This window comes from Phyllostomus hastatus, unplaced genomic scaffold, assembly GCF_019186645.2.
Source record: "Phyllostomus hastatus isolate PE091 unplaced genomic scaffold, TTU_PhHast_1.1 phas_contig_198, whole genome shotgun sequence".
In the NCBI taxonomy this organism is placed as follows: domain Eukaryota; kingdom Metazoa; phylum Chordata; class Mammalia; order Chiroptera; family Phyllostomidae; genus Phyllostomus; species Phyllostomus hastatus.
The window spans coordinates 5703658-5715816 of NW_025333715.1; the positions used below are offsets into that span (position 1 = coordinate 5703658).

Sequence of the window (12159 nt, forward strand, 5' to 3'; positions counted from 1 at the left end):
TGTGACTGCTGAGGCTGGGCCTTGTGCTATCTGCAGCTTCTGCACGCTTGAGAGCTCCCTCTCGGATCCCAGTTGCCATGCTGTACGAAACCCATGCCGTGTAGAGAGGTCAGGTGGAGGAGATCCTTGATGCTCAGTCAAAAGCCTCGGGCCGCACTGCCAGCTGACAGCCATGCGAATGAGTCATTTTGGACATTTCTGGCCAGTTGGACCTCCAAGTGACTACAGCCCTTGCAAACACCACTTTGGAGCAGAAGAACTCCTTGACTGAGCCCAGTCAACCACAGAATTGTGTAAAATAATAAAAAGTTGTGTCGTGTTTAAAATATAAAACACCTTTATTTTTTTAACAGGTTCAGATTAACAGAAGAATTATGAAGTGTTCTTGTATACTCTCAACTCATTTTCCTCTATTAGCATCTTACCTTAGTACATTTGTAGAAATTAATGAACCAATGTCGACACATTATTATTAGCTAAAACCCATACTTCATTCAGATTTCCTTGGTTTTTACCTAATGTCCTTGATTCTATTCCAGGATTCCATCCAGGATATCACATTACATTTGGTCATTATGTCTCTTTAGGCTCCTTTTGGCTGTAAAAGTTTCTTAGACATTTCTCATTTTCCTGGACAGGTCTGAGGAGCACTGGTCAGGTATTTTGTAGGGCGCCTCTCTAATGGAATTTGCCTGATGCTTTTCTCATAATTAGAGGCAGATAATTGGGTTGTAGACCATAGCCACAACCCTTACTTTTTTAAAGTCATTTTTCCTTTTTAACCCATAAAACTCGGTTTCTCACCCTCTTATTCTTGAAGACCATTAATACATTCTTTTTAAAACTTTTCTTGCTATGGAAAATTTCAAGTGCATACAAACAAAATACAAACGAACCCCTACACACTCATTACCAAGCTTCAACAGTTGTCAACATTATATCATACTTGTTTTATCTATACTTCCATCCATTCTCGATCCCTATTAGATTATTATTTTACAATTTTCTCAGGTAAAGTGGACCTGAAAGTTGTAACTTTTATTGTAATTGTAAATTATAGTAGTATAATTCTAACGAAAACACCCGTATAACCCAGACCCCTATCACACACACAACATCTCTGTTTCTCCAGAAAGCTTTCTTGTGCTCCTTCTCTCTAATGAGTTGTTTAAAAAAGAGAGAAGAAAAGAAAGAAATCCAGATGTCTTTTTTCAATTCCCAGCCTCCTTGGCTTCTTGGCAGCATCTGACAGTAATGACTACACCTTTTTGTTGTAATTATCCTCTTGATTTCTATGATGCAAAAGTATTCCAATTCATCCTCAACTCACATTAGTTTTACCTTCAAAATACACCTCATGTCTGTCTTTCTTCCACTTTTAACACCACTACAACAATCCAGGCCAATATCTTCTCTCTTTTCCAAATGACTACAACTAACTTCTTACTATCCTCTGCCTCCACTCTTACCTTTCTCCAATCCATTCTCTATACTGAAACCAGAGGGATATTTTAAAAACACAAATCATATCATGTCACTTTCCAACTTAGCCTTCAATTGCTTCTCAGTGTACAGAGAATAAATCCACATTCTGCACCATGACTGTTGAATCCTTCAAAGCTGTCTGCCATCCTCTCTAACCCCCTATTACCAGTTGGCTACACAGGACTTCTGATAGTTCTGAGGAGAGGCTGAGGGCTTTTGAAGCTGTTTCTTCTGAAGCAACACTGTTCCAGCTCTTTATGGAGCTGCCTCCCTCATCCTTTAGCTCTTAGCTGAAATGCCACCTTCTCAGAGAGGCTTCCTTGACTACTCTTAGCTTGCCCTCCTACTCACCCTATAATAAAGTATATTATATTACTTTATTTTATTTTCTGCATAGTACTGACCACAATCCATAATTATTACCTTTTTATATTTGTTTCTCCCAGTAAAATATAACCTCCTTGAGAGTAAGAACATGTCTTTTTGGTTCATTGTTGTATAGCCTAATAAACATACTCAAGAATTATTTATTTTTAAAAAATGGATTTGTCTCAAATCACTGTCTTGTAGAAAATTCCCTAATTTTTTACAAAACCAGCTACCTTTTCTGACTTCTTTCTGTTAACAGACAACCACAAATTACGTTATCATAGTACTATAATGAATTCCTGCATTAACATCCAAAATTCAAATATAATAAGGTCTTTAAACAAAGAAAAGCATAAGAAAGAAAACCATAAAAACATAAATTAAACTAAGACTGTTGAAATCATAATCTAACATCTGATAACAGAAGCCTCTACTTAATGCAAGTATAAAAAGAATGTTCTTGTATTTGTTAGTCTAATTGATTCTAAACTCATAAATTATTCAATAATGTAATAGTCAAGAAGTCAGTTTTTTTTTCTCAGAAAGAAGGTGTAAACTAAGTTTATGACACAATAAAATATTCTATATTGGTCTAATTATATGCTCACCAAGTTCCAATTACAATGTAGCTTTCCAGGGACAGAATGTATTATATCAGCCATAGGATGCAAGAGTCCAGTCTTCCTTAACATTATAGTTCATTATAAATAAATTACTTAGGATCTTGAGGAAAGGTCCATGTGTACTTCAGAAACCTTGGGGTGTGTGTACCTTGGGTATCCTGGGTGTGAATGTCTCTCTGCTTTGGGGAAGCTTCCTGAATCCCAGAGGGGGTGGGTCTGCATAAGTCCTGAGACCTTTGTGGGCCCTTGGGGGAGATTCATAGAATGTGTGTTATCTCAGATTCTGATTAACCCTAAATGAGATTCAGGATCTGGATGACTCTGATGAAAGTCTATAGGCTTCTGCTTTGGCTGCAGAAAGAAGGAAGAGATCTTGTAAGATGGGGGAAAAAACAAGTAAGAGGACAGGACGGTATTGATTCCTCTCCGCAACCCATGGACTGTAGAGAGGGGTGGAATTCAAAAAGAAGCTGAGAGAGCTGTTTCCAAGAGGGACCCTGAGATTCAGGGGATAAGCAGTGCTCTGAAGTCCAGCTCACAAAGCATTACAGAGCAGAGAAGGGGGTGGCCTCTCTAAAACTCAGTGAAGCACTGCAAGAGGCCAATGGGAGGTGAGGACTGCTCTGGTGGGAATTCAGATATTTTTTCCCACCTTTTTATTGTTTTTTTAATATTTTATTGATGTGAAATTCACATAACATAAAATTAACCATTATAAGGTGAACAATTAAGTGGCATCTGGTATATACACAATGTTGTAGAACCACCACCTGTCAAGTTTCATCACCCCAACTAGAAACCCTGTACCCACTAAGTAATGATTCCTCATTTTCCCTTCTCCCTAAACAATCCCTGGCAAACACCAGTCTGCCTTCTATCTCTCTAGACTTATCTATTCTGCATATTTCCTTTAAACAGAATCATACAATATGTGACCTTTTGTGCCTGGCTTCTTCCATACAGCATGATGTTTTGATAGTTCCCAGTGACATTTTGACACCTCCCCACTTTTGCTCTGGTGAAGGAATAAGCCTTATCACAGAGACCACCAGTAGCAGGGGCAGCAGATAATGAATGCTGCAGGTGCTGGGCACTGCCCTGAACACAGTGTGAGACACCCTCAAAGCTCCCAGAAGGATTAGGAACAACATTGAAAGGAGAAAAAGAGAAGTGAATTGAAGGTGATACTGAGGGTCCCATATAACCAGGCAGAGAAAGAGCCAAGCAGACTTGGGACACAGAGGCAGATACAGAGAGGTATATGTAAATATACAGGTAACTATTTGTACACAGGTTTTGACAGTGATAAATAAAAGTTGGTTATTTAGCTTTAGCTAAAGCTTGAGTAACCAAACCAATTACCACTTAAAATTTATAATAAAAAATGTCTAAAAAATTATCAGTGATGGCTCTGTACAACAGGAATAAGGGATAGGCTTTTACTTTTTACTCTATACACTTCTGATTTGTTTTAATTTTTCAAATAAATATACAAGGTCTGTCCAGAAAAAGTCCAACCATTGATATAATATAATGAGAAGGGTTTGCACGACACCGATGTAACCTGGCAGCCAAGGAGAGTGAACTGAAATGCGCATGTGTGAACAATAACGACTTCACTGTACTAGTCAATGTGGGTGGTAGACACCACTGAGTGAGCACGTGTACTGTGTGGCCATCACATTCAAAATGACTGAGAGAGTAAAGCAACAAATCGGCATCAAATTTTGCATTAAATTTGAACATTCCTCTGCAGAAACTATTCGGATGATTCAGAAGGCCATACATATGGGCAAATGGTGACTGACAGCTTTATCACGAAAACATGACCACTCATGCATCACGTCTCATGCAGTTTTCTGGCAAAACATCAAATCACCCGGGTGACTCAGCACCTGACAGAGCACAGAGTTGGTGTCCTGTAACTTCTGTTTTTTCCGAAAACTACAATCACCTTTGAAAAAAAAAAGGGTTTCAGACCATCGATGAGATTCAGTCAAATACGATGGGGCAGAGCTCATGGCAATTGGGAGAACTATGTGAGGTCCCAAGGTGCCTACTTTGAAGGGGATTGAGACATCACTGTCCTATGCGCAATATTTCTTGTACCTTGTATCTTCTTCAATAAATGTCTCTATTTTTCAAAACACATGGTTGGATACTTTCTGGAAAGACTTCATGTATTACTTATATAAACAATACATTAAAAAATAAAGTGCCAGTATTCTACAAATCAATCATTATGCTCTTATGAGTTCAGTCAAATCTGTTTTAAATTTCTCATTTAGCTTAACAAAAATGGATACTGAGAAGAAAAAAATTTCAATCTAAAGTTAAGGTTTAACTTAATCTAGTTTATAAATTCACCTGAAACAAAATACCCACTCTACTCATCCACTGCCTCTGTTGTTTAAATTCTACTCAAATTGTTTGCACCTTTAGTAATTCACTGACCTTGGAACCACTTTCTTCTGATACTTCTCCCTCATTGGTTTGCATGGGAACAGACTCTGTGCAAAACTCTGCAGAAACACACAAATACTGCCTAAAAGAGATGAGAAGAAAAAAATACATAAGTAATTCAGCTCCAATATTTGGGTTTTCAAAGATTAGAATGAAATTCTGTTACCAAGACCACAGAGGCTGGGAGGCAACAACCCTAAGTAACACGGACGTGTCTGTCTGTCTGCATATACACATGCATCTGAGGTAGACAGGGGGTTTTCCCCACCTTGGGGGAGGATGGATAGAAAAGGGTTAAGATATTGGAGTAATGAACATTACTATAGACAATTTTCCTCTTTTTATTTGGCTTCTGGTAGAGGTGATAGTGAAAATCTTCAGTAATTCACACAGCACAAATACTGACCTATGTGGACCAACTGTTGTTATGTGGTAGTAGCCAGTCCTATGGCCTGGATATTAAGGTAGGCTATTTAAACTGAGTGAGTTTCTTGTGTTTATAATTTATGTGCAACATTCATGGTATTTTATTAACTGAAATTAAGGTGTACTTTAATGATTGATCCTACTTGTTTTAAGAAAATTTGTTTAATAAACTTAATGTCAGTTAATTTATTTTTATATGAGAACAGGCTATTCAAAGGGAAAGACAATATAAAATAGTAATTTTTCCTCTAAGAATAAAATGAGCCAAGTAAAAGTTTATTAAAGTGTTATTCATTAAAATGTACCAAAAGAAAACTGAGTTTATGCAACATTCAAATTAATTCATTAAATATGTAATTAATAAGGACTCATTACTCAAACTGACACCAAGCAAATCTCCATTATAATGCACATACGAATATTTTAAAACATTTCAAATTCTTTAAAAGGTTCAAAGCTACAAAATATAAAAGCTAAAAGGATGCTGACAGTGTATCTTTACTGTGTGCAGAGAAATCTCTTTATGAAGGTAGCAGCTTGGGGGCCTGGCAATCTGGTTCTGACGCAGGCTTCTCACAAACCAGCCATAAGACCCGAGTCCAAGAAGGCACTTGGGAATCTGTTTCCTCATCAGCTGGGTTGAAAAGGGGTGTCAAAATACCTACTGTGCTAACTTAAGGAGGTGTTTTGGGAACTACTGCGTATTTATCTGATATGAAATTTAAAACCGGTACAGTGGAAGCTCCCTCAGTCGATCCCTGGTCACCTATTCCAGATGAACCGACACTGCCCATTCCCTTTGTAAAACAGATGACCGACACTCACAGCAAGTGCAACAGGCTTTTGCTAATTGATTTTGACCCTTACCTGTTCATGACAATTGTGCAAAACCATAATTGCTCTATGAAAATTAAATTGATGGCACTGGAAAAACTCAATTAACACATATCTCGAAAGATTTGGTATGCAAATTGCTTTGCAAATTCTTTAAGTCCTCAATCTACTTTACTGAAATAGAGATTGTATTCTGTAGATGATGCATTACAGACATAGCTGACCAAGAAAGGCACCCCAATCATCTCTGTGCGATTTGCATTTGAATGTGCTGGGGAAAAAGGAATGCTTCTTCGCTCTCCCAAGCTGCATCCTGGCTCCTCTCCACTTCACACACTCTACCCACCCCACAGGAGGTACAGGATCTTATCTGAAAGGTGAGTTCAGAAGGAGAAACAAGATAGGGAGTTCTCTCTTCCTTTTGGAAGCCAGCTGTCCCTAGGGAGCAGGCATTCTCCTCTGCTCCTGTCCCTATCAGTGCAAGCCCCTCACAATCACCTGTGACAAGGTAAGTTTGAATTCTGAGGTTCAGTGTTAAGTTCACTTGCCTGCAGATGTAAGCTGCGTTCTCCAATTTAGCTTTATTCATAGTAGAGATGATATTTTGGTCTCCCAAATGCCTTTCTCTTTCATCTTATTTCTCAGTTGGTATAGAACTCAACCAAGGGGAAAAAAGTGCTGTTTATCTGGGTCTCTCACAGACCCTAACCTACTGTATGAGACTAGAGTCTTGATAAGCAGACATGAAGCAAAATCTAGGGAGTAAAATCCATGTGGGATTTCTGAGGCTTCTGTTGGGACCAGGACTTAGAGCCTTGGTTTTTATTGGGAGGGGGGGGGGGGGATACAAAGTGTTTTAGTCTTGAAGAGGTTTACACTAGGCCACATTACTTTTTATAGCTTTATACTAGCTTTTCACTATTGAAGCTGAATCAGAAGTTTATAAACCATAGGCCACACTGTACTTTGAACTTAGTGGTGACAAAAGTTATGGCGACTTTGTCTTCAGGTAGTGCCTATTCCCATAGGGAAAGGCTGTATGCACAGACACACAAGCCTTAGCAAAGGCTTGGAGGGCTTTGCCAAGAGGCAAGCCACAGTTGGCTGGCCGTCGTGGTGGTACTGAAAGCCCATCTAAATGTCAGCTGCGCAAGAGGTCTCAACATATACTGACCAGTCCGGCCTAGCAAGCAAATGCCAGCTGTGCTGCCCTCAGCAAAGGGGGCAGAGCATTAGCAGGCTTGGGCGGCTTCAGCGTACACAAGACTGCCGCTTGACCTCGAATTATGCAGACAGCTTTTCCCAAGCAGGCACGGCTGAGGAAAAGATTAGGCTTCAGAAAAAGACTCCTCATCCAGGCCTTTTAGATATTAGTGAGGAAAACAATTATTTGATGTATGTAAGCTGCATGGCATGTGGGCTACAAAACCAGTGACCTATGTTTCAATTGTCTGTGCCAGGCTTACACAGGCAATTCAAAGGGAAAATGGAGCCCCCGCTGGTGTGGATCACTGGATCGAGCACTGTCCTGTGAACCAAAGGGTCACGGTTCCCTTCCCAGTCTAGGGCACATGCCTGGGTTGCAGGTCAGGTCCCCAGTAGGGGACACATGAGAGACAACCACACATTGATGTTTCTCTCCCTCTCTTTCTCCCTCCCTTCCCCTCTCTCTAATAAATAAAATCTAAAAAACAAAAACAAAGGGAAATTAAGAGGTTTATCACTATACTTCACAGAAGGAAGGAAGGGAGGGAGGGAGGGAGGAAAAATGGAGGCAGGCAAGGAGGGAACTTACAGAGGAAAGGAGGAAACTGGGGTTACCACTATAAACCTCTAAATTTTGAAAAGAAGAGGTAGTATTTCAAATATTAATCTTCAAAAGAGAGGACGGGTACACTGGTTGAGTTTTTTGCAGATATGGTAAAGGCACAGTTCCAAATTTAACCTCTTGCTGACAGATTGTTCCAAATTGCATGGCAGTGACCAAGTCATGGATTCTGGACACTGGCATAGACTAGGTGGGTATCTTGGTGAGGTTCAACCTGAAAGGACCCCACCCATCTTCCCTCCCTCAGATACCAATATGTCTCTGCTACAATCTCTGGCTAGACTGAGTACATTGAGTTCGGAGAACATAACTATGTCAGAAATAGTGGTCTTGGGCTAGAGGTAGGCTTTCTTTTTTTTTATATATATATATATTTTATTTACTGATTTTCAGAGAGAGGGAGAAAAAGAGGGAGAAAAACATCATGAGTAAAACATGACTTGGTTGCCTCTTGCATGCCCCCGACTGGGGACCTGACCCACTAACCAGGCATGTGCTCTGAGACCAGGAATTGAACGGGTGATCTTTTGGTCAATGGGATGAAGCCCAACCCACTGAGCTACACCAGCCAGGGCTAGGCTTACTTTCTGAATTTCGTAGTTGTGGGGACACTGCCAAAATGATTTTGTTTAGCCTTTGAGTTCATATAATTTGTATATTGTTCCGATCCATTTTAGAATCTCCTGGGGACAAATCTATTAATGGTCCCAAGAGGAAACCCGAGAGAATAGTAATTGGTAGTGGAGGGCTATCCTCATGAAAGTGGGAGTAGGAGGGTCCAGACACCACCTCTGTCCTAGGGGGACAGGTACACTGCAGCTGACCGACATTCACTGCTTAAGGGACAAAAGCTGGCGAGCATGGAGGAGGACAACTTCTTCCCCACTCTCGATGCTCCCCTCTGTGTGGGGCAGTATCAGTGTGTTTACTATTCCTGGCCTCATCATATCCCTGACTCCTGCTGTCAGGGGTGGGGTAACTGGTCTGATCAGTGAGCCTAGAGAAGGACACTGTGCTGTCAGAGCCCAGCCCCTACATTCCCCTTCTCCTTGGGGTACCTATTCTGCTCAGCAACTTCCTTCCCTCTAGGAGGTGGGTCTATCCCAGACTAGTGCTGCTGCATGAGAAAACCTGTTACACTCTGGAGTTCAGTATTAGAAAGCTAACTGGCCCTTAAAGATGAGCCAGTTCTCCTATGTCAACTTATAACAAAGGTGAAGTTTTGATCTCCATCTGCCTTACTCCTTCGCCTTCTGTTTCTATTGGTTCAGAACTTGGGCAGGGAATAGGATATTATTTATTGGGTCCCCTGCAATTCTAACTGAGATCTGAAACTTACCCACTTCACAACAAAGTTCATTTTTCTGTCAGTCTTGTCTTCCCAATTATTCCATTACCATGATATTGATACACTTTCACTTCCTATGCTTTTCAGTTCCATTTCTAGTTATGCCCAATGCACACACTCTACTCCAGTCAGGCAAACCTTCTCTCCATCCTCTTCCTCCCACAACTGGCTAATTTCTGCCTGAGCAGTCCACACCCCATTTGAAATCCGACCCCTTCACCAATCCACATTTCTATCCTCTAATATCTAGTCAATATATATTTCTAAAAATCTTTCCTGATTAATACCATATAATCTGCCTACTTACTATATGTCATATCAACACCTATTTTTTAACTTGTCCTTTATTTAATTTACTTTCATTCTTTTGTTTTGGAATTACCCTTAATTTTTTTTAAGTTTTATATATTTTTAAAGATTTTATTTATTTATTTTTAGAGAGGGAAGGGAGGGAGAAATAGAGAGAAAAGAGAAACATCAATGTGCGGTTGCTGGGGGTCATGGCCTGCAACCCAGGCATGTGCCCTGACTGGGAATCGAACCTGCGATGCTTTGGTTCACAGCCCGCACTCAACCCACTGAGCTACGCCAGCCAGGGCACCCTTAATGTTTTTAATGTGTTTCTTGAAAAAGTCTTGATGACATTCTTGTTTGAAGGCATAGCTTACAGCTGTGTCCAAGGTTCTAGGTCAGCTTTACTGTTCTTTGACAGAAGGGAAAGAGAATCAGACAACGCAAAAGTATACGGCTAAGCTAGGGGTTCCACTGGGGGAGTGACACAGGGTCCAGAGTATCGGTGCTGATGGAGTGATGAAACAGTCAAGGCAAAGTCCACTCATGTGAAAATTAACTGGCGGAGCGAACAAGTGGCGGTAAAGCTGTCAAGGATGATGTGACAACAAAAGCATTTCATTTCTGCTTCAGCACATCATTTCACCTCACAGCTGTCATCAGTTTGCCATACACAGTAAGTGACAGATAGTTGTGACCTGGCACAGTGCTTCAGCACACACAGGACAGGACTCAACAAATGTTAACAACCAGATATGAGTAATGTCATACAGCATCTGTGCTAGGTCTCCTCTAAAAGTTGGCAAATACATTGCTATTTTCAAAGCCCTCCAGGATCCAGTCATCTGTCTCTCGGTGTCACCGGCCAGGCCTCTTTGTTCCTTCTGTTCCAACCATACTGAACTACTTATAGCTTCAAAAATATGCCGAATTGTTTCAGGCTTCTATTGTTTTTGTTCCTATTACTCTCTCTGCCTTTCCCTCTCCTGATACCCCTCATTAAGATGCAGCTTTTAGAAAGTATTTCCTGATCCAACTCTAGATAGAACGGATGATTCCTTTCTCAGTGTCCCCAGCGGATCTTGCTTGCATCCTATTATAGGATCTGTAACGTTACTGGATGTATTTGCTTGCACAGGTGCCTTTTCTATTAGATTGTCAATCATTTGATACCAGTCACTATGTCTCACTGAACTCTACATTCACTGTTTACGTAAAACTGTGTACCTGTATTTAATAGGTACTCAATAAATTTCTATGTAAGAATGACTGAATTAATCAACTAAAGTTCTTTTCACTTAAACTGCCAATAGATATCGATTCAACAAATATTTACTGGGTCTCCATCACATTCCAGATGGTGCTGGGCTAATGTGGTATAGTATAATAAGCATTGGTTTTGAAGGAGCAAAATCATTACTCTTCGACATTTACTAGCTGTGTAATCTTGTGCAAGTTACTTAACTTTCTAATCTTCATTATTTTCATCCATAAAACTGGTCAGGAGGAGGTGTTATAAGGATTAAATTAAATTTAGGAGCAGCCAACAGGCACTAAAAAAACAATTCTTTTCCAAGAAGTCTCAAAGGGTTTTATACACTGGTAAAGGAGACGTAATAGAAATAAATAACTCCAATGTAAAATAACGAATGCTTTGTTACTGTAATAATAACATGTGCTCCTAGAATAGATGAAAGAGAAATTCTGCGAGAGTCTAGGAGAAGGGGACAATAGGACAGATACAAGAAGGAAGAGTGGATAGCCACATTCTTCACCATTCTTCCAAACTCTAAGCAAAGTACAAAGTATCAACCAAGGCACAAAGATGTGAAAAAGAATTAAATATCTGGGATATAGAAACAGGCTTGCAGACAGGGGTTCAGTAAAAAAGAAATGCTGATTGCAATTAGGTTTTGAAGGGGTTTATAGCATGACATCCGTAGCAACTGGGAGCCATGAAAGCTCTTTAAGCAAAGGAGAAACATGAGTCAATCTATCATTTAGAAAGCTGACTCTGGCAGTAATGTGGACTACAGACTGCAACAGGGACAGACTAGGGGCAGAGAAGCTAGAATACACTTACATAAACTGTGGAATTGCTAAATCCTAATAACAAATTTCAGCTTTATTAAAGGATGAAGCACCAAATGTCAGTATCAATCTAAATACAAGTGCTTTTTAAAGGGACCTACCAGAGCAGAAATGCAAAGGGCTGATGTGGTGAACACTCTAAATACCCTTCTGTATGAACTCTGAAAGAGGCAATGATGTCAAAACGTACTTTTCTTGTAAGTTGAACACTGTCCCATTTCATTGTCAGTACCGAATGGATATAAATATTAAAAACTTACCTTTGACAGTACCCTGGGGCAACACACGCCCGTGAAGATGAATCTAGACTACATTCAGTGCAAAAACCAAAACCCTGAAAAGAGAGAAAAAATACAATGAGCCATATGCTTGTAGCAACACACCATGGCAAGTGGCGGAGC

The 12159-nt window shown here is 40.1% G+C and overlaps 1 long non-coding RNA gene across 1 annotated transcript in view; it reads right to left on the reverse strand.

Annotated features, from left to right (window-relative positions):
- The window catches only part of LOC123816085, an 85713-nt gene that overhangs the window by 16122 nt on the left and 57432 nt on the right, over positions 1-12159 (reverse strand). The window contains exons 2-3 of the long non-coding RNA XR_006785224.1: positions 12019-12092; positions 4932-5022 (exon numbers count right to left, since the gene is read on the reverse strand). This is a non-coding gene — a long non-coding RNA (uncharacterized LOC123816085). The remainder of the gene's footprint in view (positions 1-4931; positions 5023-12018; positions 12093-12159) is intronic.